This window comes from Uranotaenia lowii, chromosome 2 (assembly GCF_029784155.1).
Source record: "Uranotaenia lowii strain MFRU-FL chromosome 2, ASM2978415v1, whole genome shotgun sequence".
Lineage (NCBI taxonomy): Eukaryota > Metazoa > Arthropoda > Insecta > Diptera > Culicidae > Uranotaenia > Uranotaenia lowii.
In genome coordinates, this window is record NC_073692.1 from 190,098,878 (window position 1) to 190,122,513 (window position 23,636).

At 34.6% G+C, this 23,636-nt stretch overlaps 1 protein-coding gene across 2 annotated transcripts in view; it reads right to left on the reverse strand.

Annotated features, from left to right (window-relative positions):
• Positions 1-7,510, reverse strand: part of LOC129744586 (uncharacterized) — a 327,683-nt gene extending 320,173 nt beyond the window's left edge. Inside the window, exon 1 of one of the 2 annotated variants that reach the window (XM_055737200.1) lies at positions 7,298-7,510. The gene's annotated coding sequence lies outside the window, so the exon portion shown is untranslated. Of the gene's footprint in view, positions 1-7,033 lie in introns of both variants that reach the window. The other variant, XM_055737199.1, reaches the window with a different exon arrangement.
• Positions 7,511-23,636: the final 16,126 nt, after the last annotated feature.

Below are 23,636 nucleotides of genomic sequence, written 5' to 3' on the forward strand. Positions count from 1 at the left end.
AACTTTGATCAACATGATATTTTTGCAGGTAATCATCATTAACTAAGTATAAAGTTAAAATATCTGTAAACTGTTTACTACGTTTGAAAGCCTGTAAATTGAGTTACAAATAAACTAAATTTGGTTTTTATCAGGAGATTTTTTATATTACTTAAAATATAATTTTAAAATCTTAAAATATCTGGTTTTTTGAAGGCTCACAAACAAAAATCTCTCCTGATTAAATTCAAGCATTTATGAGCAAATGAGTTGTTTGATTTAAAAGTTCATCTTTTTTGGTCATTATATGATAATTTTTGGATATTGAAAAAATACGATCATTTTCCATGAAAAAGCCCGTATAGAAAAAATGGCTAAAAACCCTATCAAATGGTTAAATTTGAAGGAAAAAAGAACATGGGAACAGTACGAGGACTTAGGGAATTGCATTAAAGTAAAATTTTATTTGTTTTTGAGGTTAAAAAAATATTGAGAAATGTTTATAATTTTTGTCCCTAAATGTATGCAGCAACATTGTCCATCTGTCGAGTATATTTGTTTTTGAAACAAAACGATGAAAAATTCAATTGAGTCCAAAAACAAAAAAATACTGTTATCGATGTGTTGAACCTTCTATGCTTAATGGTATCAAAACAATAAATTTGAAGATGTTGAGATACTTAAAAACCATAGTGATCAAAGTAACCCCGATACTTGAAATCTAGTTTTGTAACTGTAAGCGCCAGATGACACTTCCAACGAGGTTTCACCGATTGGTCGCGTTAAATGTAGTTTTTCAATATCGCAGTGAGTGTCATTTGTATGTTTAGTTTTCTCTCCCAAAGCCTTCACCAGACCTAGCCCCCTACTGCCAGACACAGCTGCCAGACTGTTCGAGCTTGAGAACTTCACCACCAGGTGGCCATGGTACAGGGAAGTACATTTTTTTTAAATTTTTAATCTTTTTATGATATTCCTAAGATTTAGCTAATCCTTTCTCAAATCCAGAAGTATAAGGTTAAATTTAACTGATATTTATGTAGTCGAAAATTCTAATCTGCAATTAATTTCCTTACAACTATTAAAATTTTCAAAATTTATGAAATCGAGCAAACCTGTCTTCAGAATATTATGCATCTGGAAAACTCAAAAATCTCATTTTATTCCACATTCGATTCATCACATTTGGTTGCGTCCAATTGAATAAAGAATGAAATTCTATACAATGTAAATTATTCAACAATGCTTGCTAAAGCTGAGATTACTGGATAAAAAAATTTGTGGTTTGACCAGCATAGACCTGTAATAATGTGTTTTTGTACCTTTCATGAGAAATTACTGACAAATAATAAAGAAATAGTGCATTTTAATTGGCAAAATCAGTTCAATAGTACTTATCAAGTTTAAACAATTTATCAAAATAAGTCAACGGTGATCAACTCTATATCAAAAATGAGTAAAAAATTATCTAATTTAATGAAACTTTGTTCAAAATTTGTGTGCTTTTGGTAAATATTGAATGCAGGCTTGAACTTGAAATTTTAAATGTGTTCATAGACTCAAAGGTTTACTTTTTTTAAATACATACAATTTAATCATAAAAAACTGCTTCGAGGTGTAAAGGTCAATTCAGTTATTGATTATAAGTATTAAGCCTGTGATTAAGTTTTGAAAAAGATTTTCAGAATTGAAATTTTCTTTCATTCTCAATGCTGATTCGAGTTTGAAATGCTGTCCAACTTTTATTTGTAATTCTAAATTCTCAGTTGTGTATTTGAATTTCATGTATCTTTTCACTTTTTTAACCCGTTGTTTATTGAGTAAGCTTTCCAGATTTTTTCTGTACGTATCTATGTCGGAAAAATTGGGACATTGCAATGGTTCAGTATAACCACAGTGTACCACGTATAACTTTTTATTTCGTGACGTGAATTCAGTCAACTACCCTGTTCTGTTTGAACTGAGTGAATTCACGTCACAACTTCAAATAAGCATAACTTCGTTCGTTGTTGTTTAATCGAGAAGTTCCGTACATCAAATTGTGGGTAATTGTTTTCTTTACAACTCATTCGAAGACACCGACATTCTATTTCCACAGAGAGAACAGGAAATCAAAGAGGTATGTACTAAAGTCCGAAGTGGTTAATTCTAGCGTGAATTCACGTCACAAAAGTAATTGATCATAACAAAAACAACTGACCAAATTATATTCATTTTGAAAGAAATTCAATTTGCGACCGTTTGCTACAATTTTTTCCATTTTCAAGTAAGGCGGCATCCATAAATTACGTAACGCAAAAATTGCACTTTTTTAACCCCCTCCCCCCCGTTTGTCACAAATTGTAACGCTTCGACGTACCCCCCTATGAAAATTACGTAACGCTGATAATTACCCCCCCCCCCTCATCTTCTCATGATTTTGAATACTGATTTTCGAAGGTAAAAAAATATTTCAACATAAATTTTTAAACGTTCTTAAAAACGGAATTAATATCGATCTATCCAAATCGCTTCTTAGTACTCATTGATGATAACTCTCATAAAATAAATTTATTGTCTTGTTATGAGTTGCTCTTTGCTTGTAAACTGATGATCTACCTTGTTTACTTTAATTTGTTCAAGAAGCCTAACTTGTTATGCGAAATATATTCCACTAAGTAGTATTCGTCGCAAGAATCAAAATTGCATGTTTTGAATAAATTGAGAAAAAATAGTAAAATTTACGTCTTAAGGTTGAATTGAGTTCTAGGGGGTATGTATGTACAATGTACCTAAATGTAGGGGTTTTTTTCAACGGTTATTTCACCGATATTTAATGCACCTTTCAAGAAGTTTATTTCAGAATCTTTAAAGAAGAAAGTTTACAAACCGGTTTCAATCATGTTGAAGCTTACAAATTTTAAACTGATTTTGGTTTGCATATCATTCTGCCAAAATTACATGACATAAAATCGTTACGTAACGATGAGCATACCTCCCCCCCTCCCCTATGTCACAATTCGTAACGTTCGAGCTAACTCCCTCCCCCCCTAGGAGCGTTACGTAATTTATGGATGCCCCCTAAATTGGTTGACTTCTAGAATGATAACAGTGCAGAAAAGTCCGTAAAAGCGGTTTTACGTCACGGTGGAATGTGTCTAATGCATGCAACAGCAAGTTACTCAAAAGCTTCGTTAATTTAAAAGGATATTAAGAAAAGTTGATATTGTAATTTTTTCAAAAATTAAGAGTTTTTTAGGAAAAAATAATAGTTTCGATGTTTAAGTCATAAACTAATATAGAAATTGACAAAATGTGTATGGCTGAAATGTCTTGGTTTTGTTTTTTGAATGTGTCTGCATGTCATTTCTCCTTACTGTTTTGAAAAATAATCTCAACGAACTCTTTATGGCGTTGCATAATTTTGTAACCCTACTTTAAACCCTTATTTTAAAATCATTTTCGAATTCAAAACGCACATTTGTTGGGCCAGAATTTTTTTCTATAAATCTGAGAGAACGCTCACTACAGACCGCCAAGAAGGAAGTGAGAATAATCAAATACTCAGTTTTATCTTTTTTAAATTCCTAATAAATTATATACTTCAATTTAGAGCCTTGACACGTACCACAAAACCATACATTTTATGGTTTTCTCAGGGAGCAACAATTTCTTGTAGAATAATTAAATTGTAACTTTTTCCCTCAATCTTAAAAATTTTTAAGATAATTTTTATTGGTAGTTTTCAAATTTTCTTCAAAATTTAACATTTTTTTCAAGTTTTTTGATTAAAAATCTTTTTTATCAAAATATATAAAGTTATTATTTATTTTTGAAGGAATCTTAACACAGGTTGCCATAAATTTTTCAGCACGTATCCTTGCCAGACTAATCCGAGCAATTTTATTTAAAAAAACCTTGGAAAATCCAGATAAAACTTGCTCAAAAAATTCCATTTAGGAGGCATAAATAAAAAAATATTTACAACATAATTTGTTTTTTTTATCTTTTATTAGGTAAATTAAGCGAATAAATTCGGGCGAAATCCGGGCATTTTTAATGAAATCAGAGCAACTGTACTGTTCCCAAATTTTGTATTAAATATCCGGGCAAACCCGGATAAAACCGGGCAACCTGGAAACCTTAATCTTAACTCAAATAAGTAAACTTTGAAGTTCTTAGGAAAAATTAATAGCGAAAACTTGAAAATTTTACTCGTGTATTTTTTTGCAAATCTTCAAGAAAGAAGTTGTTTTAAATCTCCCGATCGATTTTTAATGTAAAAAAGGCACCATACAGTGAGTTGCAAAGAAAAAAAAAACAAACGATAATTTTACGCCAAGAGTCAATTCGGCAAAATTTGTAACAATCTTTTTTTCTGTAGTAACTAAGCAGTTTTAACGATCAATTTCATGACGACTTTAATATTACCTTCTATTGTATCAACAATTGATGTTGGAACAAAAAATGAACAGATAAGAAAACACAATAAAAAACAGAGTTTGATTGAAATAAAGGGATAAAAATTTAATGATACCATGTTTAATATTTAATATTCCAGATCAAAAATCCAGAACCATCATCCATTAGGAAAATAAGTATTTAAAGACAGAGTTAGAGAGCATATGCTACGTTTAGTGATAAAAACGTTTTAAAAATGTCAAAATTAGGAAATCTCAAGAGTAAACAGCCTTTTACTAGAAAAACGCCGAGTTTAGATATGACGGATTGGCTTTATGATATTACCCACAAACTTTATAAGTTTTTTTTTTGTTTCGATTATAGTCGTTTTACCATCATTATGGCATTCGCGACTTTATCAACGTTGCAGTTGGCGGATCGTTATTGAAAAACTTATCCGGTACAACTGTGTTCGATGTTTACTCTTGGGCTCGAACTCGCGGACATCTGCTCAGGAGACAACAGACTTGCCAACTGAGCTATATCACAAGCCACACAAACTTTATAAGTGCTTTTATTATCCTATATCAACACTGTTGGTGTAAACAAAATTTGACGGAAAATCGCCAATTTGTTTAAAATAAATATGTATCAAAATTCACTTTTAAATCTCGTTTCCATATGCTGGAATATGATTATTTTGCGTTCACACAATAATTTTTATGATTTCAGCTAGTAGAATTTTTGTAGTATTTTTTACCCCTAAATGTATGCAGCATCCTTATGCTTTTTCTTTAAAACCTTTTTTGAAAGAAAAAAATGTAAAATGTAATTCGAAACAAACCAAAATTTGCTGAAACTGGTGCTTTATGCGTTATGACATCACAAATATATCGAAAACTATAAATTTTCAAACGTTCATTTTCAATTTTTCAATAAAATAAAGTTTGTTGCAACTTACTCCTTTTTCTGAGTATGGTGAAAAGCGCATGTTTTTGCAAATTTCAAAATAACTGGTGAAACCAACAATTTTTCTGACTACGTTCATTTGATGGCCCATCAACCTAAAAAAATTTTGGAACAAGCGGTATGAATATCTGTGGGTATTAAGTTTTTAGAAGCCATTGAAGTTAAAAAGGGTTGAGTGATGCTACAGTTAACTGTATCTATATTCCACAAGAAAAAAAATGAGTAGATACAAACTTTTCAAACACATACTCTTGAAGATGAAATTTAATCGATTTAAAAATATTAAATTAAGAAACCAAAGAGAACTTCATCTGCCATATGGCAGGTTAATCTCGTAATCTGCCTACTTAAGTTGGAAAGATGGTTTTCAACAATTTTTTTACTACTCGTATGGTTTATTTTAAAACTAAAACTAAACTAATTCAAAAATAATATAGAGTTCTATAAGTGGTTTTCATTACACAGGTTTTTCAATTTAATGAAACGTTTCAAGTACAATAGTTTTCCGATTTTATCACTGTTCGATTTTTGAGTAATTTAATCTTCAAGAAATCAGCTGATCGCCTTTTTGACACTAAAATTAAACTTATTGTCTGTTTTTTTTTACTTGATGGGGCCAGAGATGTTAAAATCGCGAGTCTACATACTCGCACTTTGCCCTTCTTTGCAGAACGATTTTATTTCGCTAAACTCAATCTGCAATGATGCTATCTAAAGTTCAACTCGGAAAGCATCAGGAAGTAAGCTTCGGGTAAACTCGGCAGGAGTAAACAGCAATCGGGGGAGAAACATCAGCGAAGCAAACGAACAGTTCAGCGAATTAAAGAAAAAATCGTTTTCGTTCGGCAGCCGAACACATCAATCGGACAACGCATGGGGGCGTGGCTAAAAGTGATAGATACAAGGGAACGGGAAACGAGCGAGAGAAGGGTGCGAGGAATGTTAACTCGGTCCGTCGGGCAACGATCGCTCGTGAGCATTCGTGTACGGTAAGCTTCGTTCTGTTGTTTCATTGGTGTGATTTTATTCCTGCGAGGAGGGGAAAACATCAACTCGGAACTGTTCTCTTTGTTTTGTGTGCAATCACGTCATGATTGGAACGAAGATAAAATCAATCTGCACACAACAAGTTAAACTCGGAAAAAATCAGCCGAATGATTCTTTCCGAGGCGAGTTTAAACACCGCTGGATGGGGCTTTCCCCAAATGAATGGAATAAACTTTTTAAAACAGACATAGAATTGAAAAAGGTTTGCCGCAGGATACGTTGTAATGAACATTAAGAAATCCGGACATAAGCTCACCTTGTGTGGCAAAAAATACCTTATTTATCCCTAAAGCTGGGCCATAACAATCTTAATTCCTTAGTTCAAATAAAAAAAATACTGAAGACTACAGTTTACTATGAAACTAAATAAAACTTTCAATTGCGCCAGTTTTTATTCGTAAAAATGACATATTTCAGGGTTTCAAAATGCCTTCGAAAAAATATGATAAGTATCTACGTATGTATGTTTAATAAATTTCAGGAAGCTGCTTTACGCAAAGCAACACTTCGATCAGATTTCCGTTTCTTCCGTAGGGAAAAGGAGAACACCCACGTCACACATTGAGAGCATCCAACAAGCATGCATCATCCATTCGCGCCAAAATAAAAAAAGGGTTCTCTCAAAATGCAAAAATCGAACGAAAGAAGCCATCCTCACATTTAAACGATCACTTTCCGCACACTTGGCAGTTCAGTTCAACTTTAACGGATTTCCACAGATTTATTTTTTCCGGTTACGATTTTGAGATCGTACTGTACACTGACAAAAAATAGTCACACTTTACACCAACAAAAATACGTTTCTTTTAACGGTTGAGTAGATGAATTCCTCTGCTATTCACACAGCACACGTCAATTTTTTGAACAATCAACACCAATCTAACCCTCAGTCAGGGTTTGACTACCAAATAAACATATCTACCACAGAATTCTGGTCTCGAGGAGATCTTAACACGAATTCCTCGATCAACCGAACTGAGGATCACTAATTCCTAGTCCCGAGACTGAGGAAGAACTCTTCACAAAGCTCACTCTCTGGAGCCACCGGCCAAATAACTAAACTATCGGTTTTCCCTAGCCAGAAGCCAGAAAGCTGATGTCAACTGGTGGAAATGCACCGCACAACTGAATCGATTTCCCCAGCGCGTTTTCCTTTTTGTATATAGACAGACGGACGGTGTTTTCCCGAACGAGCCGGAAATCGACGAACGACACGAGATTTCAAATCGTCGCGTCGTTGGAACTGTGAGGAAAATTGTTGCTTGACTTGGCTGGTTTGGTCGTCGTTGGGTCGGTTGTTTGGCAGATTAGCACGCGCGCACTCTCGATATGGGCAAAAAATTGAAAATTAGTAGAAAGTCCTTTCGCTACCGTTGGTCTTTTTTGTCGTCGTAGGTTTTATTTGAACTGAACCGGCCGGAGTAAGGACTTGTATAACTGGATTTGGATGTTGATGGTGGTTTTTTTTTCTGTAGCTCTCCTTACAAGGGGGAAAGTTTAAAAATCTGCTTAAAAGAATGGCTTCCGGAATGTCGGTTGTTTTTGGAGAAAAAGTAGATTCATCAAAGTTTATAAATGAGATTTTTGGTCTAAAAAATCAAAGGAAACTTGAAGTTTTGTTTGATTTGGCTTGTTACGTTTCAATGAATATACAAATACAAAATCATTCAATAAGAAGTTGGATTAAATCATGAAATATAATCAGGAACTTACAACTTACAAAGTCATGAAACAGCCTATTTCTTGTAATAAGCTCGAGATACCATCAAATGCAAACATGGCATTCATAGTTCAAGAATAATAAAAATTTATTGTGTTTGATAATAATTCTTGGTGGACTTTTTACTACTATTATTCGATTTTAGTAAAATGTGGTGGCAAACGGTCTTGAATTCAAGCCCGTGTTAAAGGCCCATGCATGGGGGAAGGGGTTGTTTAAATTGAAATTTACCGAGAAATAAATATATTTCCAAAAAATGCACAAACACAAAGCATCATAACACAAACTAATTAAGAAAAAATTCAGTACCGTCGAGCGAGGAGACTGTGTGTCTAGGGGTTGACTATGGGTTAGAAAGATTTATGCTCGACTCAGCTCGACGAGTTACGAAGATGTCCGTTGATTTGTATGTTCCAATTGAAGTTATCTTACCACCCTTTCTCCTATTATGGGCATTATAATTCAGATGAATTTAGTTTCAAAAAATTGGATTTTTTCCTCCGTTGCCTATGGCAAAAAACGGGAAAAAAATTGTTTAAAACTGTTCTATTTCATATCATACTTATGTTGGCTCCAAAAAAGGTTGCCATTTGCTCAGCAGAAGTAGCCAGCAATTGTTAAATTCATTACGGAGGAACAAAAAGTGACAAAAAGTTCATAAAATGGACAGAGATTTGATCTCACGTCCTCTAATTCGCGAGTTCGCGATGCTAACCCTTTGAGCACTTGTTAGTGTCGAGGTCGAGAAATACGGCTCTCAAACTTGAACAGTTTGAAACATTTTGTTGGTAAAACTCAGTTGAACCGTTCGGGTGCCTTGGCCGGTTTGCCGTTTGTCGATCCCGCCACATCAACCCTTTAGAAAGCCTGGCGTCGACAAAACAGCGCAGCCGCTGATTAGCAGATTTTTTAAACTTCAGATTTTATTTTAACTGTTCTGAAGTACATTTTATGTAAATTTATTCAAATCAACATACCGAGACAGAATTCAGATTGAGAAAAAGATTCAAATCAGGATTAAGGTTCAGAATCCGGGTTCATAATTCAGTTTAAGAATTCAGATCTGATATCTTTTTTTTTCATCAAACTTTGCCGAGATTGTTTTTAATCACCATATTGGTAGAGGTTGTTTCTAATAACCATCCAGAGTTCATGTTTACCGGACATAGCATGCTGATAGTAAAAAAATTGAAATTTTAACCCTTTTTTGTGTTCCTTCTTCTGGCCGAAGAACGGGGCATCGGCACAATGTTCTTGGATGTAAAATTGAGCCTATATACCTTCAGGAGTTTACGGGTACGAATGTATAAGCGAGAATACGCTATGTATGAATGATGAAATTCATCATTGATATTTTTTATGAAATGAGTTCTACAGCTTGATTACTATTTGGAATAAGGAATCGAAACTAATAAATCGATTAATATTGCATATCTTTTAAAGCTTTCGAATTAAGAGTTCTGTAAAGACTCGATATTTAGAATTAATATTAAGAATCAAAGAAAAGAATTTTGATTAAGAATTGAGATCAAGAGTTCAGATTCAGATTAAGGATTCAGATTCGATTTCAGATTTTTTTTTAATTGCAAACAGATACATAAAATTAATACATTTGAGTTAGTACTCCAATGGCTTCGCCGTTTAAGGAGTCGTTATTTATCTTAAATTCTTCAATCTATGATCTAATCATGTATCAAATAATAATAAAGCGATAAAAAAAATGTACACAAATTATGAAACTGAACTCAGCAATGAAAATAACTTAAAACTAAATGAACAATAACATAATTACAAATATATACATGATACAGTATAATTTTGATATAATGAAAAAAATATTGCATGATTTTAAAAGTGTTGATGATACATTGGAATTAAGAAGAAATTGCTGTATAGAATTTTTGAAATGACCATAATTGCGAAACGGACCACACTTTTCTTCAAGAAAATTAAAAAGTTGTATGCCTCTGAAGGCTGAAGAACGTTCTCCAATAGATGTACTGACCGAAGGGCGGGTTAACATATTTCTATTACGGGTTAAGTATTGATGATTGGTACGATCAAAATATATATTGCAGTGGGTGCTATTTGTAATGCTCAGATAAATATAACAACAAATTTGAAATATGTACAGGCCTCTTACAGGAATTAAGTATATTATTTACATTATAAAGTTCAGCAGAACGACTGCGATATGGCAGATTATTGATAAGACATAGGATTTTATTTTGTGCTACTTGAAGTTTATCAATTCGAGTATTACAAGCATTACCCAAGAAGAAATAAGGTACATTAATAAATAAAGACTGAAAAAGTGAATGATAAATTATATGAAGAATATTAGGCGGAATCCTATGTTCGACTTTACAACCTAAACCTGTTACTTTGTTAAGTTTTTGTAATAAGTTATTGATATGCAAGTTCCAATTCAAACAGTCATCCAAAATAACTCCTAAATATTTACAGACAGTTACAACTTTCGAACTAGGAAAAACAGATTTAGTAAGAATTAAGGGATTAGAATTTTGCCGTTGAGAAGTTTTGAAAGCTATTATGTTTGATTTATCTATATTTAAAGTTAATTTATTCATACGAAAAAAATCGATCAATAATGTCATATCAAAACACAGGTTATTGTCATTTTCTTCTGAGCTGTTATTGTTATAAAATAGTGCAGAGTCATTTGCAAACAACCGGAGAACTCCTTTAAGTGGCAAAGCAGCCATATTGTTTAAATATACTATAAAAAACAATGGTCCAAGTACAGAACCCTGGGGAACTCCAATATCAATTGATGATAAACTGCTGCGACAACTATTTATATTAACGTACTGAAATCGGTTCGTAAGGTAGCTATTGATCAAGGCTAAAGGAGCTCCACGTACTCCAGCAAAATGAAGTTTTTCAAGAAGGATTTTCCTGTCAACCGTGTCAAACGCTTTGGATAAATCCAAAAATAAGCCAAGAACGTCTTCTTTTTTATCGAGGTTAATTTGGATGTTATTGATAAGCGCAATAACTGCATTATTTGTGGAAGATTTTTCTCTTAAGCCATATTGCATAGAATAGAAAAAATTGTTGCTGTTTAAAAAGGATTGTAATCTTTTCGCTGATATTTTTTCTAATATTTTGTTAACTACTGATAATATTGAAATAGGAATTATTGCAAAATGAGGGATTTCCGGATTTAAAAATGGGTGTTACTTTTGCTATTTTGAGACTATTAGGATAAATACTACGTTCAAAGCAAAAATTAAAAATATCAGATAGAACAGGACTTATGATGTCACTAACGGACTTTAGGACATAGACACTAATATTATCATGACCTGGACTAGCGTGATTGCAAAATGATTTAATTAGAGAGGATATTTCTATTTCATCTGTAGGTGAGAGGAAAAATGTGCTGGCACAACTGGATAAAGTATTATACTTGTTAATTGTATCATTTCTAGTTAAGATAATTTTGGATGCCATATTTTTGCCGATGGTTGAAAAATTACTATTGAAATTATTAGCTATGGATTGTTTGTCTGAGATGATTTGCATATTGATGTCATAAAGTTCATGTACTAATGTGATGGATTTCGAACGACCTAGAACTTCGTTGATTGTATTCCACGTTTGCTTATAATTTCGGCAATTAGCAAATTTATTTTCATTCGGCTAAAGTTGTAGTTAATGTGTTGTGAAAGTAATTATAAAAATTATCAGGATTATCAAAGGTACCCATATATGATGGCGAGAAACGCATGGTAAGAAGTTGATTGAGTCTCGGAAAATCTGTTTTATGTCTAAATTTAGGCGTATTTTGATGTCTTTTGATGTTATACGGAAAATGTGTTAGGATGAAATCATGATTACTTCCGGAGAAAAATATTGTATCATTCAATATGGGATATTGCTCGAAACTGTTAAAAATAACATGGTCCAGAAGGGCGTTACTAGTTGGACGTGTTGTAAAAGAATTAGAAACAAAGAAACCAAAAGATGAGATTACACTATAGTAGTCGTAAGCTTTGCTTGAAATACTCGACACGTCAACATTCATATCACCCGCTATTATGTGAGGTGCACAATTATGCGTAAACAAATTCTTTTCTAAGTGTTCCAAGAATTTTTGAAAATTCTGCGAATCATGTGGAGGTCTGTAGTAAGCTGAAAGTGTTAGACATTGAGAGTTTTCAAAAGATATTTTAACTTGAATGAAATTAAAACTGGGGCAATTACAAACATGTTCATTGCATTCAATCAATTAAAAATTTAAACCATTCAGAATATAATGCTAAGCCCCCTTCAGAACCAGAACCTCTATACGAAAATATTCCTTCGTATCCATTGATTTGGAATAGCTGTTTAATACTGTCATTAATCCAAGTTTCACTGATAACTATCAGGTCCGGTTTGCAATTGAGTTTAGTTATTTCAAATTTTAAAGAACCAAAACGATCGATGTTCAAAATGCTTCGCGCGTTAATTTGAAGTATAGATAAAAACTTAGATTTATCAAGGTTACAAATATGATCATCAACACTAATAAAGTATTTATTGTTTTGCAAAACCAAATTAAAATCTGAATCGTTAAACAACCTGAAGTAGTGCTCTGTGGCATTCATGCGTTATTAATTGAAATTCAAGAACTTATTAAAATGATTAATAGATTTTAAAATATATGCAAAAGTAAAAAATAAAGTAAAATAAAACAAATTGAGTTACGAAACGATGTCCTCCTGGATGGTGGCCTCCGGTTTCTGCTGTTGTGTCACAAGTAGAAATTCTATTTCTTCAACGTCAGGTACGTCACGAATTCGGAATCTCTTCTTGTTTTCAGGAATAGAAATCCAAGTGGACCCTTGGTAGATCCACGGCTTTTGCAATCCCAATTTGATAAGCTCCCTTACTTTGGAATGGAGCTTACGCTTTTCGAAGGTTAGGTTGTCCTGCACAATGATGGCCTTGTTTTTCGACGAAATGCCCAGCTGCTGAGGGGACAACTCTTTACCAACACTTTTGACTGCCTTCATGAACCATACCTTTTCTTCCAAATGGTTGAATTTCACCAACACAATGTCTGTTTAGTCGGATTTCAAAATATTTGGCCGAACCACTTCAACACCCTGTTGGAAATCAATTCCAATACGATCACCAATTTTTTTTGCACAGTTCAAAGTGATGCTTCGGATGCTGCAACTTCACACCTTTGATGACGACTTCTTTCTTAAGTCTCTCCTGCTTAAGATCCTGAATTTCCTGTTTCAGTACCCGGTTTTCTGCAGCAATTTCATCCACTCGATGTGTTAGTTTAAGCACGGTTTTCAGCAGTTCCTTGTTAAGTTTCTCCTATTCATCAAGTTTCTACAACTTTTCGGAAATTTCCTTCAGTTGGGCACACACATTAGGACTTCCTGCACCTTTGATGTCGGTAGATTTCCTCTTGGCCTGCTAGTCCGTTTTGCTAGCTTTGCCCTGTCCAGTGGTTTCACTAGCACCTGCCATGGTATCACTGTCAGCGGAATGTTTTGAAAAGCGATCTTCCGGCGTCAATCAATAACGGATGTGATAGATCGCAGAATCTTCAGGTTCAAAAAAGCTTAGGTTCAGCGAGTAGTTTTCAATTTAAGCAGTCAAAATTTTGGGCATTTAGTTCCAGGATTCAGATTCAGATGTATATACATATATCTATGTATGTAAATTCTAAATGTGAGTCAGAACTCATATCAATTTTTTATTTTTGTTAAAAATGATTCCGAGTGCAGATTTAGGATTTAAATTCAAAATTAAAAATCGGAATACATATTTTAATACTGCGTTTGCATTCAGAATTAGGAATCAGATTTCAAATTAAAAATTCAGATTAAATATGACATCTAGATTCGGTTCAGCAAGACTTAGTGAAGATTTTGAATTTTTTGAGCCTCTGTGGTTATGCAAGTTTTGAATAAATTGCTAAAAAAAATCATTAACGATAAAGATTGTCGTAGAACAAAAGCTGTGTGTTTCATAATAAACATAGATTTATAATTTAGATTCAGATTTCAGTAGTAAGCATTTAATTTTTTATACAGACAGGGAATTTAAATTCAGAGGTTAAATTGAGAATAGGTGCAGCATAAAAGTACTGAAAATAAAGTTCTATAGTCCCTTTGGTTATGCAATTTTTGAATGTTCAACATTTTTACTTGTCGACTAAGAGAAAAGAATACAAAATAAGATTTTTTTTACCCTCTTAGTTTCAAGTTTCAAAATTGAGGTTTAAATTCCAGATTTAGATTTTAGATTTAGATTTCCATAGACTTCTTCAGCTGAGCTTCTATTTGAACTGAGGATTCAAAATTGAAAAATTCGATTTTAGAAAATTACAAAGTTGATGAAGCTTTCCAATTCAGAGTCCAGATTAGATTTTTTATTAATTTTGAAAAACAAATTCAAAACAAAGAATGCAAATCGGAATTCAGATAAAAGTTCAGCATTCGCCCCTTCCCCCCCCCTCCCCTATGTCACAATTCGTAACACTCGAGCTTACTGCCCCCCTAGAAGTGTTACGTAATTTATGGATGCCCCCTAAAACAAAACTTTCTCTAAGAATATGCATTTTTAATTATTTTTTCTAACACAACTTCACTAATATCAACAATATTGTTGACCATACGCAAAAATGAAGTTCAAATGATCGATAGCAAATTTATGGACCTTCAATATACAAAAAATATTTTTAAAATCAATGTTATGCAGTCCGAGATATTTGAATATACGTACAAGTACTTTTTTTCAGATTCAATATTTGGAGCATAACTCAAAAACTGTTCCACTGAGATTTTTTGAATGTCATTTTCGGATTAAGCGCCCGATTTTACGTCAAAAATTTGGGTCAGTCGATGAAGTTCACGATTTTTTAAAATTTTGTTAACTAGTGTTATCAATGATTGATATCACTCGACACTGATTCATTTTTAAACTTATAAACTCTATATCACTAAAACAAGAGGCGATGGAAAAAATATATGTAAAGATTCGAGTTCAGTGAATTTCCGGAAAATTCAAAATCAACTTAATTTAGAAAGGCACCAAAATGCTGGTTTCTTTAGTTATCAATTGAATTCTATGAATAAATTTTCAAAATGATAGGAAGTTTTATTAGAAAAAAATCCTTCTAAAAAACTGTTCTTTCTCATTTCCATATTTTGATTTTATTTTCAAATAAATTCACCGAATTTTATTGTATAGTTCTTTTTTTAATTTTCAAATAAACTGCATATTTTAGTTATCTATTTTAATTTTTGGAGATATTGTACAATGAGTTTATATTTGTTTTTTAATTCTGAATTTTGGTTTTATGAAAACAAATGCTTCTTTAAATTTTAGAAAGAAAAACACTGTTTCTACCTTTTGTCCTTGTCAGGTCAGGACCCAATATTTTAATTGACAACGAAAAAATATTCAGAGCTTGAAATTTTAAACTACTTATATGATATGCATCTAAAAGTTTATAAACGTTTCACTTATTACCTATTTAAAATGATCTTTTTTTAATCGATCATGCTTTTTTAGTTAATCTATGAAAAGTTTCAAAAATGATTACAAGTAGCAACTTGAAAGTAAAATTTCAATGCTTTTGAAGTGCTTTGTTTTTTTTTCAATATTTATAATATAAATGGAATTATGTACATAATTTGAAATATTCCGTTAACGACTTGTCGGTTTTATTGTGCATTTTTTGGTATTATTATTATTTCTAGTTAAATAAGAATTTTATCACATTCACACATATGCTTCAGACAATTGACAAAAAAATATAAGAAATGAAAAAAAAACTCTTTATCCTCTTCAGAGATTTCAATGCCCAACTAGAAAGGCATTTTCCTGCCAAATTTGAGACAGGCAAACAATTTCAAAACCTATGAGAAAACTACTATAATCCTAATTTATTTAATTTTCCTTGTTTGATGGTTTATATCAAACATTAATAACAAAAACTTTGAGCTAGTTCCGATATGAAAGTTTGATAAACTTATAATAAGTATAAGAATTAGAAAGTGTGTTGAATCTTCAATTGTCCAGGAAGAAAGTCAAGATGATTTAAAATCAACTAAAGTAAAAATTTGCTTACTAAGTATTCAGATTAGGACACAACAATCAGAACTACGTTTCATTAACCAATTTCAGAAACAGAGTCGGTAACAAAGTCCAAACTGTATTACGAAATTTAGATAACTCTTCAGAAAAAGGACACAAAACTGTTTTTTTTTTTTGGCTTGATTAGAGACACTTTAACACTTTCATGTCGTTCGTGTCTTTTAAAAGATGGTGGTTTTCAATAAGTGTTTAGATACTCAGAAACAAGTCGCATTCCTTTAGAAATTTCAGTACAGCTAGTTCACTGTGTCCATTATATTGAAGTATTTCCGTTAAACTATTCTGTATTCCGTGTTTGATCCGGGAAGATTCATATCCTTTGCAGTCCACAAGAATATGTTGAACCGTGATCTGTACACCGCAGAAAGTGCATATAGGTGGTGGTTTGCGTTCAAAAACATATGAGTGGGTGAGTCTAGTGGTTCCAATCCGAAGACGAGTTAAAATGCGTTGTTCCGAACTGCAGTTTCTATCGGAAGTTTTGGATGGGGAGTTCTTAATTTGCCTCAAAAACGATCTGTTAATGTGCCATTTATTGTGCCAAACATTCCAGATTGTGCTTACAACGAAATTGATAGCATCTTGAGATGGGATTTCAATATTACTCGGAGACTCCATTCGTCCAATATTCGCTTGTCGGTCGGCCTCTTCATTTCCTACTATGCCAGCATGCCCTGGTATCCATGCAAAAGTAAGGCTGTGTTCCGTAAGGACTGTCTCAATGTTCTGAATCCATGAGTGTTTAGATTTTCCACTATATAACGCATCCAAACAGCTGGCAGAGTCGGTGAGTATAATTGTTGCATCATTGTTGCATTTGTTGATGGCCATTTTCAATGCAAAAGCCTCTGCAGAGAACACACTACAAAATCCAGGAAGAGCATAACTGAACTTATTATGTTTAATCACAATTCCAGCTCCAGTCTGATTTCCTAATTTGGATCCATCTGTATAAATCTGTTCGTGTGCTGCATAATGTTGTTCGATGAAGTTACTAAATATTGGTATAGCCATACTCTTGGTAGATCCAGCTTTGATCGAATTTCGAATTCGATTGTCTACTCTTGGAGTTGGAGAGTACCATTTCCGGTCAGATAATCGTGAAAGGGGTGCTATGCTTGGAAGTGTTTCACCAGTCAGTTGAAAGAAATTTTCGACACTTCTTGTGTTGAGGGAGGAAATGTTGAATCCTTTTTCGTTCAGTCGAATTGATAGTTGACACAATCGCTGTACAATAATTGATCGAAAAGGCAGCCAACCTGCTTCAGCCAAGACTGATTCCGTGGGGCTGTAACGAAAGGCTCCAGAAGCTATTCGTACTATTTCGTTATATGTTGGAGCGAGTTCTTTATCGAGTGAATCAATTGCAATGCTTGTTATGGGTAATCCGAATAGAAGCTTTGAAATTATCAGTGAAGTGCCAACTTTGAGTAAAGCAGTCCGACTGCTTCTCCTAAGCCGATAGCCTAGAATGCGTAGTAAATTCAATCTATTATTACAGCTTCTTTTCACCGCTTTAAAATGTTGCAGTAAATTCAATCTTTGGTCAATAAGGATACCTAAAATTCTCATTTTACGCACAATTGGAATAGCTTTTTTATTGAGCTTGATGGCTCTACCACGTTTGCGATGCCTGATATTACAAATATGCATCATTTTGGATTTTTCTGGTGCTATAGTGAAACCTACACTTTCAGTCCAACTGAAAACATGTTTCGCAGCTTTTCTTAATTTCACGCGAATGTCACGATTGTTATCACCTTTAACTATGAGCAGAACATCATCTGCATATAAAAGTATATCTATATCTGGGGGAATAACATTGAAAATTGGTTGCATTGCAACTAAGAAAAGTGTAACCGAGAGGATTTAACCTTGTGGAACTCCATTTTCGGATGTTCGTATATCTGAGAGTGTACCGTTTGCTGCAACTGAGAAAGTTCTATTTTGCAGAAAGCTGGCTAGAATGTTAAACATGCGTCCTGATATCTGCCAACTCTTAAGAGTGTTCATGATGGCGTGTCGACACGTTGTGTCGTAAGCTTTAGATATGTCTAGTGATATTATTTCCACGTGTTCGGTGTCTTGTTCGAAATCGATAAGCGTATTCAATGAGGCAAGATGCGAATCAACTCCATGACCTGCTCTAAATGCATGCTGTCTTTGATCCAATCTTTTACTGTCTTCTAACTCTGTTATCAAACGTCGGTTCACAATTCGTTCGAAAATTTTTCCGAGGCAACTTAGAAGTGTGATTGGGCGATGATTCTCTGGTTTGCTTCGGTCGGTATTCGGCTTTGGAATCGGGATGACCACTCCGTGTTTCCAGGTGGTTGGAAAATTACCACTGTGCCATATACGATTGAACAGCTGAAGTAAAGCGATTTTAGCAGTTAAATGAAGATTCTGGATTAAAGGATATCCGATTCCATCATGTCCAGTCGAGGATCCTCCACGACGTGAAATTGCCCATTTCAGTTCGTTTATACTAAAATCTTCGTTGTACTTCTTGTCAGAATTTCGGGGGTTTGGTCGAGTGAAGTGTTGTTTTTGGTTTTTTTCTTTTCGGTATTTTTCTGAATACTGTGCATCTGAGGATCTAAATTCGTATTCCGATGCTAAAGCTTCAGCTACTAATTTTCCATCGTTAGTAGTACAGTCCGGTAATCGCAGAGTTATATTGTTGGATATTCTTTTCCCTTGGAGTCGATTGATTCGATTCCACAATTCAGCGGAGGAATTTTCAGAATTTATACTTTCGACAAATTGGCTCCAACTTTCTTCTTTGGCATCTTTTATTACCTTTCTGCACCCAAAATTCAGCCTCTGTGCCAATGGCGTGTAGTCAATTTCATAGCATCATTGGTACAAGAAGATAACGCGACCGGCACTGATTCGATTTGCGCCCACCGGCATTAACCTCCCAAGTTAACCGAATTGCGTATGTCTGAATGAAACAAAATAAAAACGTTTTCGCGTCCCTCCCCATCGCATCACAAGCCGAAGAAGGATGGAAATAAATACCGGCCAACACCAGGCAGCCAGCGAACCGAGCACTGTGCGTGTGAATGTAGCAAAAGCAACAACAAAAACATCCTTCTAAGGCTGATGTCATGCTGAAGCAACTAGCAACGCGACCTACAACGCAACGTTCACACGACTAACCAGCTCTCATTTGATCTCCATGGAAATCGCCCAGACCTGTCATACTGGTTGCTTTGAGTAGCGCGACCAATCTGATGCCAATGTGTTTAGTAGCGCGACTAGTAGGAAATCCAATAGGAACATTGTTTTTTCTCGATTTGAAGCAGTGATTCCGGGTTTTAAGCACAATAGTACGAAGATCTGTCCGAACTTGTGATAATAAACTAAAAACTATCTTAATCGGCGAGAAAATTTTCATGAATTCTTAGTTCCGGCAAAAAAAACAAGGAATTTTGTCGGTTCAAATTTTGGCATTCTTGCAATCCGGGTCGTGATTTGATGAGTTTTTGGTGGCTCCGGAAAGAAAGGAGACGATTCAAAGCATTATCAGATGTAGAGAAGTGATGATTTGTAGGGAATTTCAAAGTGACAGGTCGCGCCAGCATGACATACCAATGCAATGCAACGCAATCTTATTGGAACGTTGCGTTGCGTTGCGTTGCTAGTTGTTTCAGCATGACATCAGCCTAATTCAATCACCCGGCAAACACGGCTAAGCTGTGCGTGTGTATGTAGCAAAAGCAACAACAAAAACATTCCTTCAATTCACCAGCAAACAACACCGGCCAAGCTGCCCGGCTTTAGCAGCTGTGTATATGTAGCGTGTGTATGTAATAGCAGGCAGTAAGCAAAGCACAGTTCTCATTCAATGGGTTTTCCGTTCCTTCACTCCCGTTCCCTTTCCCGTTTCCATCGCAAGACAAAGGAATGCATTGAAAGGAGGCCAAACGCCAGGAAGCCGCCGTTGTACGTTTTTTGTGATTGATCGGTAAAAGAAAGCCTATGACAAATATACCTCGTCCTGCATGAAGCTCGATTAGTACACTGGTTAGAATGTCGGATTGGCAAGACGATACAACTGGTGATGTGAGTTCGATTCTCACTACAGCGCTGTGGTTTTAATTTTTATTTTCTTGTTTCTGGGATGAATTATCCAATAGGAAGGAAATCCCATAAAATGTTTTTCTTGTTTCGCTTGAATGTAGTGGTCATGCATCTTATTGGTTGGGAGCCGAGTCCTTATGCCAGTTACGGTTTTTCAAACATACCGTCTTCGGCACAGTGCACATTTCAGCGCATTATCGGCACAGAGATTTGCTAAATAGGCATTGGATTTTTGCAACCTCTTCTATGGGTGTGCATTCTGAGCGAGCTTCTTGGAATTTTTTTAAGGCTTCAATTTTTCCAGGATCATTATCGTCTATACGACGTAGGGCACGGAGATATTTTCGTCGTTTTTTATTGCTTTTTGGACATCAGCACTCCACCAGGCAACCTCTTTCGAACCAATTCTGCCAGTTGTTTTCGGTATACAACGATCTGCAGCTTCGATTATTCTTTTTGAAAATTCTTCTGCTGATAAAGTGTCTCTTGGGTTGAGATAGTTACGTGTGAGTTCTCCGAAACTGTTCCAATCAGCTTTAGTGTAGATCCATTTGTTTTTGTGAGACATACTGTTATTTTTTCCAGTCAAGGAAATGATGATCGGAAAATGATCGCTATCCGCTGTGTCGGTTAGAATATTCCACAGAAATTTAGATGCTATTGATGTTGAACAAAAAGAGACGTCTAGTGACTGAGTTTTTCCGCTGACTGGATCCAGACGAGTGTGGGACCCATCGTTTAGTACTAGCATTTCCTGTTCGACTATCGTTGAAAAGATCTGTTCTCCTCTTTTCTGAGGTTCGTTTCTGATAGGTACAATACGGCTTCCCCAGGCTGCGTGGTGAGCATTCAGATCACCAAGAAGTAGTATAGGTTTAGGTAGTGAAAGTAACATATTATGAAGGTTTTCGGCGGCATCAGTTTGCGATGGTGGTAAGTAAACTGATACTACAGTTATTTCAGTCGGTAGGTACATACGTATGGCTATTGCTTGAATCGAACTATCTACGGGAAGTCTGTTGAACAGTGTATCATTTCTGATTGCTAACCCTACACCTTGTCGACCATGTATTGAGCATGTCCCATGGAGCAAGGTGTATTGGTTCCCAATGAAGTTTGATCCTACATTTTTTTCGTTGGCGTTTGTTTCCTGTAAGCATACAATCATGGGTTGGTAATTTATCAGCAATATTTGGAGGTCATTCCTGTGAGATCTCAAGCCACAAATGTTCCATTGTAGTGCAAAATTTGACTTCAAGTTGTCATCGTGTTCGATTTCGGGGATGATTACCGAAGATGGATTTGATTCTTCTAGGTTTGTCGGTAGGATGTCATTATTAGTTGATTTTTCAGTAGTGCATATATTGTTGGTATTATTTGACGTTGTATTGCCCATTTCTTCAATAGGATTATCGCATGTTTTCTTTTTGTAAGATTTTCGGATGTTATCGGATTTATTATTATAGATTGGCATCATTAAAAAATAAATAAATAAATGTATAAGCAAAATGGGCATTCGATTTTTTGAAATTGGTAATTATTCATCTTCAGACATAGCGTCAGCATCGGAGTTCGACCTGATGTTCGATTTCTTAGAATCCATTAAATGCAGCGGTGGCGAATGTAAAATACGTTTTCTACTCATACTGCGATTTAAAGTATCTTTTGGATTATATGGATCTTTGTTATTTTTACTGAATTTTTGTTTTTCTAACCTAGACAAAACTGTATGATAAACTAAATTTGCACACAATTAACACATTTTACAAACAAAAAATAAATCTCTCAACAAACGGACCGACAATAATAGGATCTTAATAAGTTTAATTATCTGACTGGAAACCCTGCTAACGGGTACTAACGGAACGATATGCAACAAATTTTCCGGACAGGGCACAAATGAAAAGCTTCAACATGTTCCACATTCTTGCGTGCAACTTTGCAAGCTTACGAGGGGTGCCAGCTGGTTTCGTCAAAAATCAGGACTAAGTAAAGCGATGCTTAAAATCAAGATTTTTCAGGGCACCTCTTGATTCATGCATAGAAATAATAAGCACCTCTGCTGAGATTGCATAAATAACGGCGAAATACAGGTGCTGTAAACGCCTTGATTTATGCAACAGCAGAAGGCATATTTGGCCTGACTTCGACCAGATCGAACTGAACGCCATAAGAAAATTTTCAAACAGCATTATTTATTGCGGAAATTGCACCTATTTAGACTCCTGTGCAAATAATTTCCACGCAGAAATATTTTCGCACTGACGCACACATAGACAACCCGTGTCAGTTTTTCAAATCAGCCGTTGCCCGCTTCGGATTTTCGAATCACATTTTCAAACGGCATAATCGTTATTGTTTTGGCGAAAATTATTATGAAATGCGCACCGGAGTTTAATAACGAAAATTGACCGATCAACAAATGAAAAGAAACGAACAGAAAACAGAATGCATTCTGTACATTTGGGTACTAGAATGTGAGTGGAAAAAATAAATCATGCATTATTCGGGCGTTTTTCGAATTACTGAAATATTCGCCAAAAAATTAAGGATTCACTGACTATTTTTACTGATACACCACTCTCAATTGTTTTTAATTCAATTTTATCCGAAGATGTAAAGAATATCGATATGTGTTATTGTCTATGTATAGGTCTGTGAGGAGATTTTACTGCGCGCAAATTATTTGCACGGGAGTCTAAACAGGTGCAATCTGCGCAGTTCGTTAAAGACGGCAACGGTGCGTATGATAGTTGATTTTTTGGCAGAAATAATTTGAACTAACTGAACTCTGATGTTGGTCCTTTTTTTATATACTCCCTTTTCAACTTTTAGCACCTGATAGTTTTTATAAAGAATGTGATGGTGTTAGTGAGTGCGGAATTATTATCTGTCAAATCAGATTCTCGCAATAGTCTAAAAATTCATGCAATTGACAATATAACTCATGTAATTCGTATGCGAGACCAAAAAAACTGAAATAATTCATTGGGATCTGTTTCTTGGATTGTAAACGTTTGATTCTGATTGCTAAGTTTTACGAATTTCATCTAGAAGTGAAAATATTTGAACTATAAACTCAAGTGACTCGAAAAACTGCTGATGGCGTTCAGTTCGGCCTGGTCGAATCCCGACCATTTGAGATAATAAAGACATTAAAAAAAATATTTATGAATATCTGGACGTTTCAGGACATTTTAGAGACCAATTTTCAAATATGAGGACAACTAGAATTTTTGAAAAATCAGGACGGTTTCTCGAAATCCAGGACAAATCCTGATAAATCAGGGCACCTGGCACCTCTAAGCTTCAAATGTTT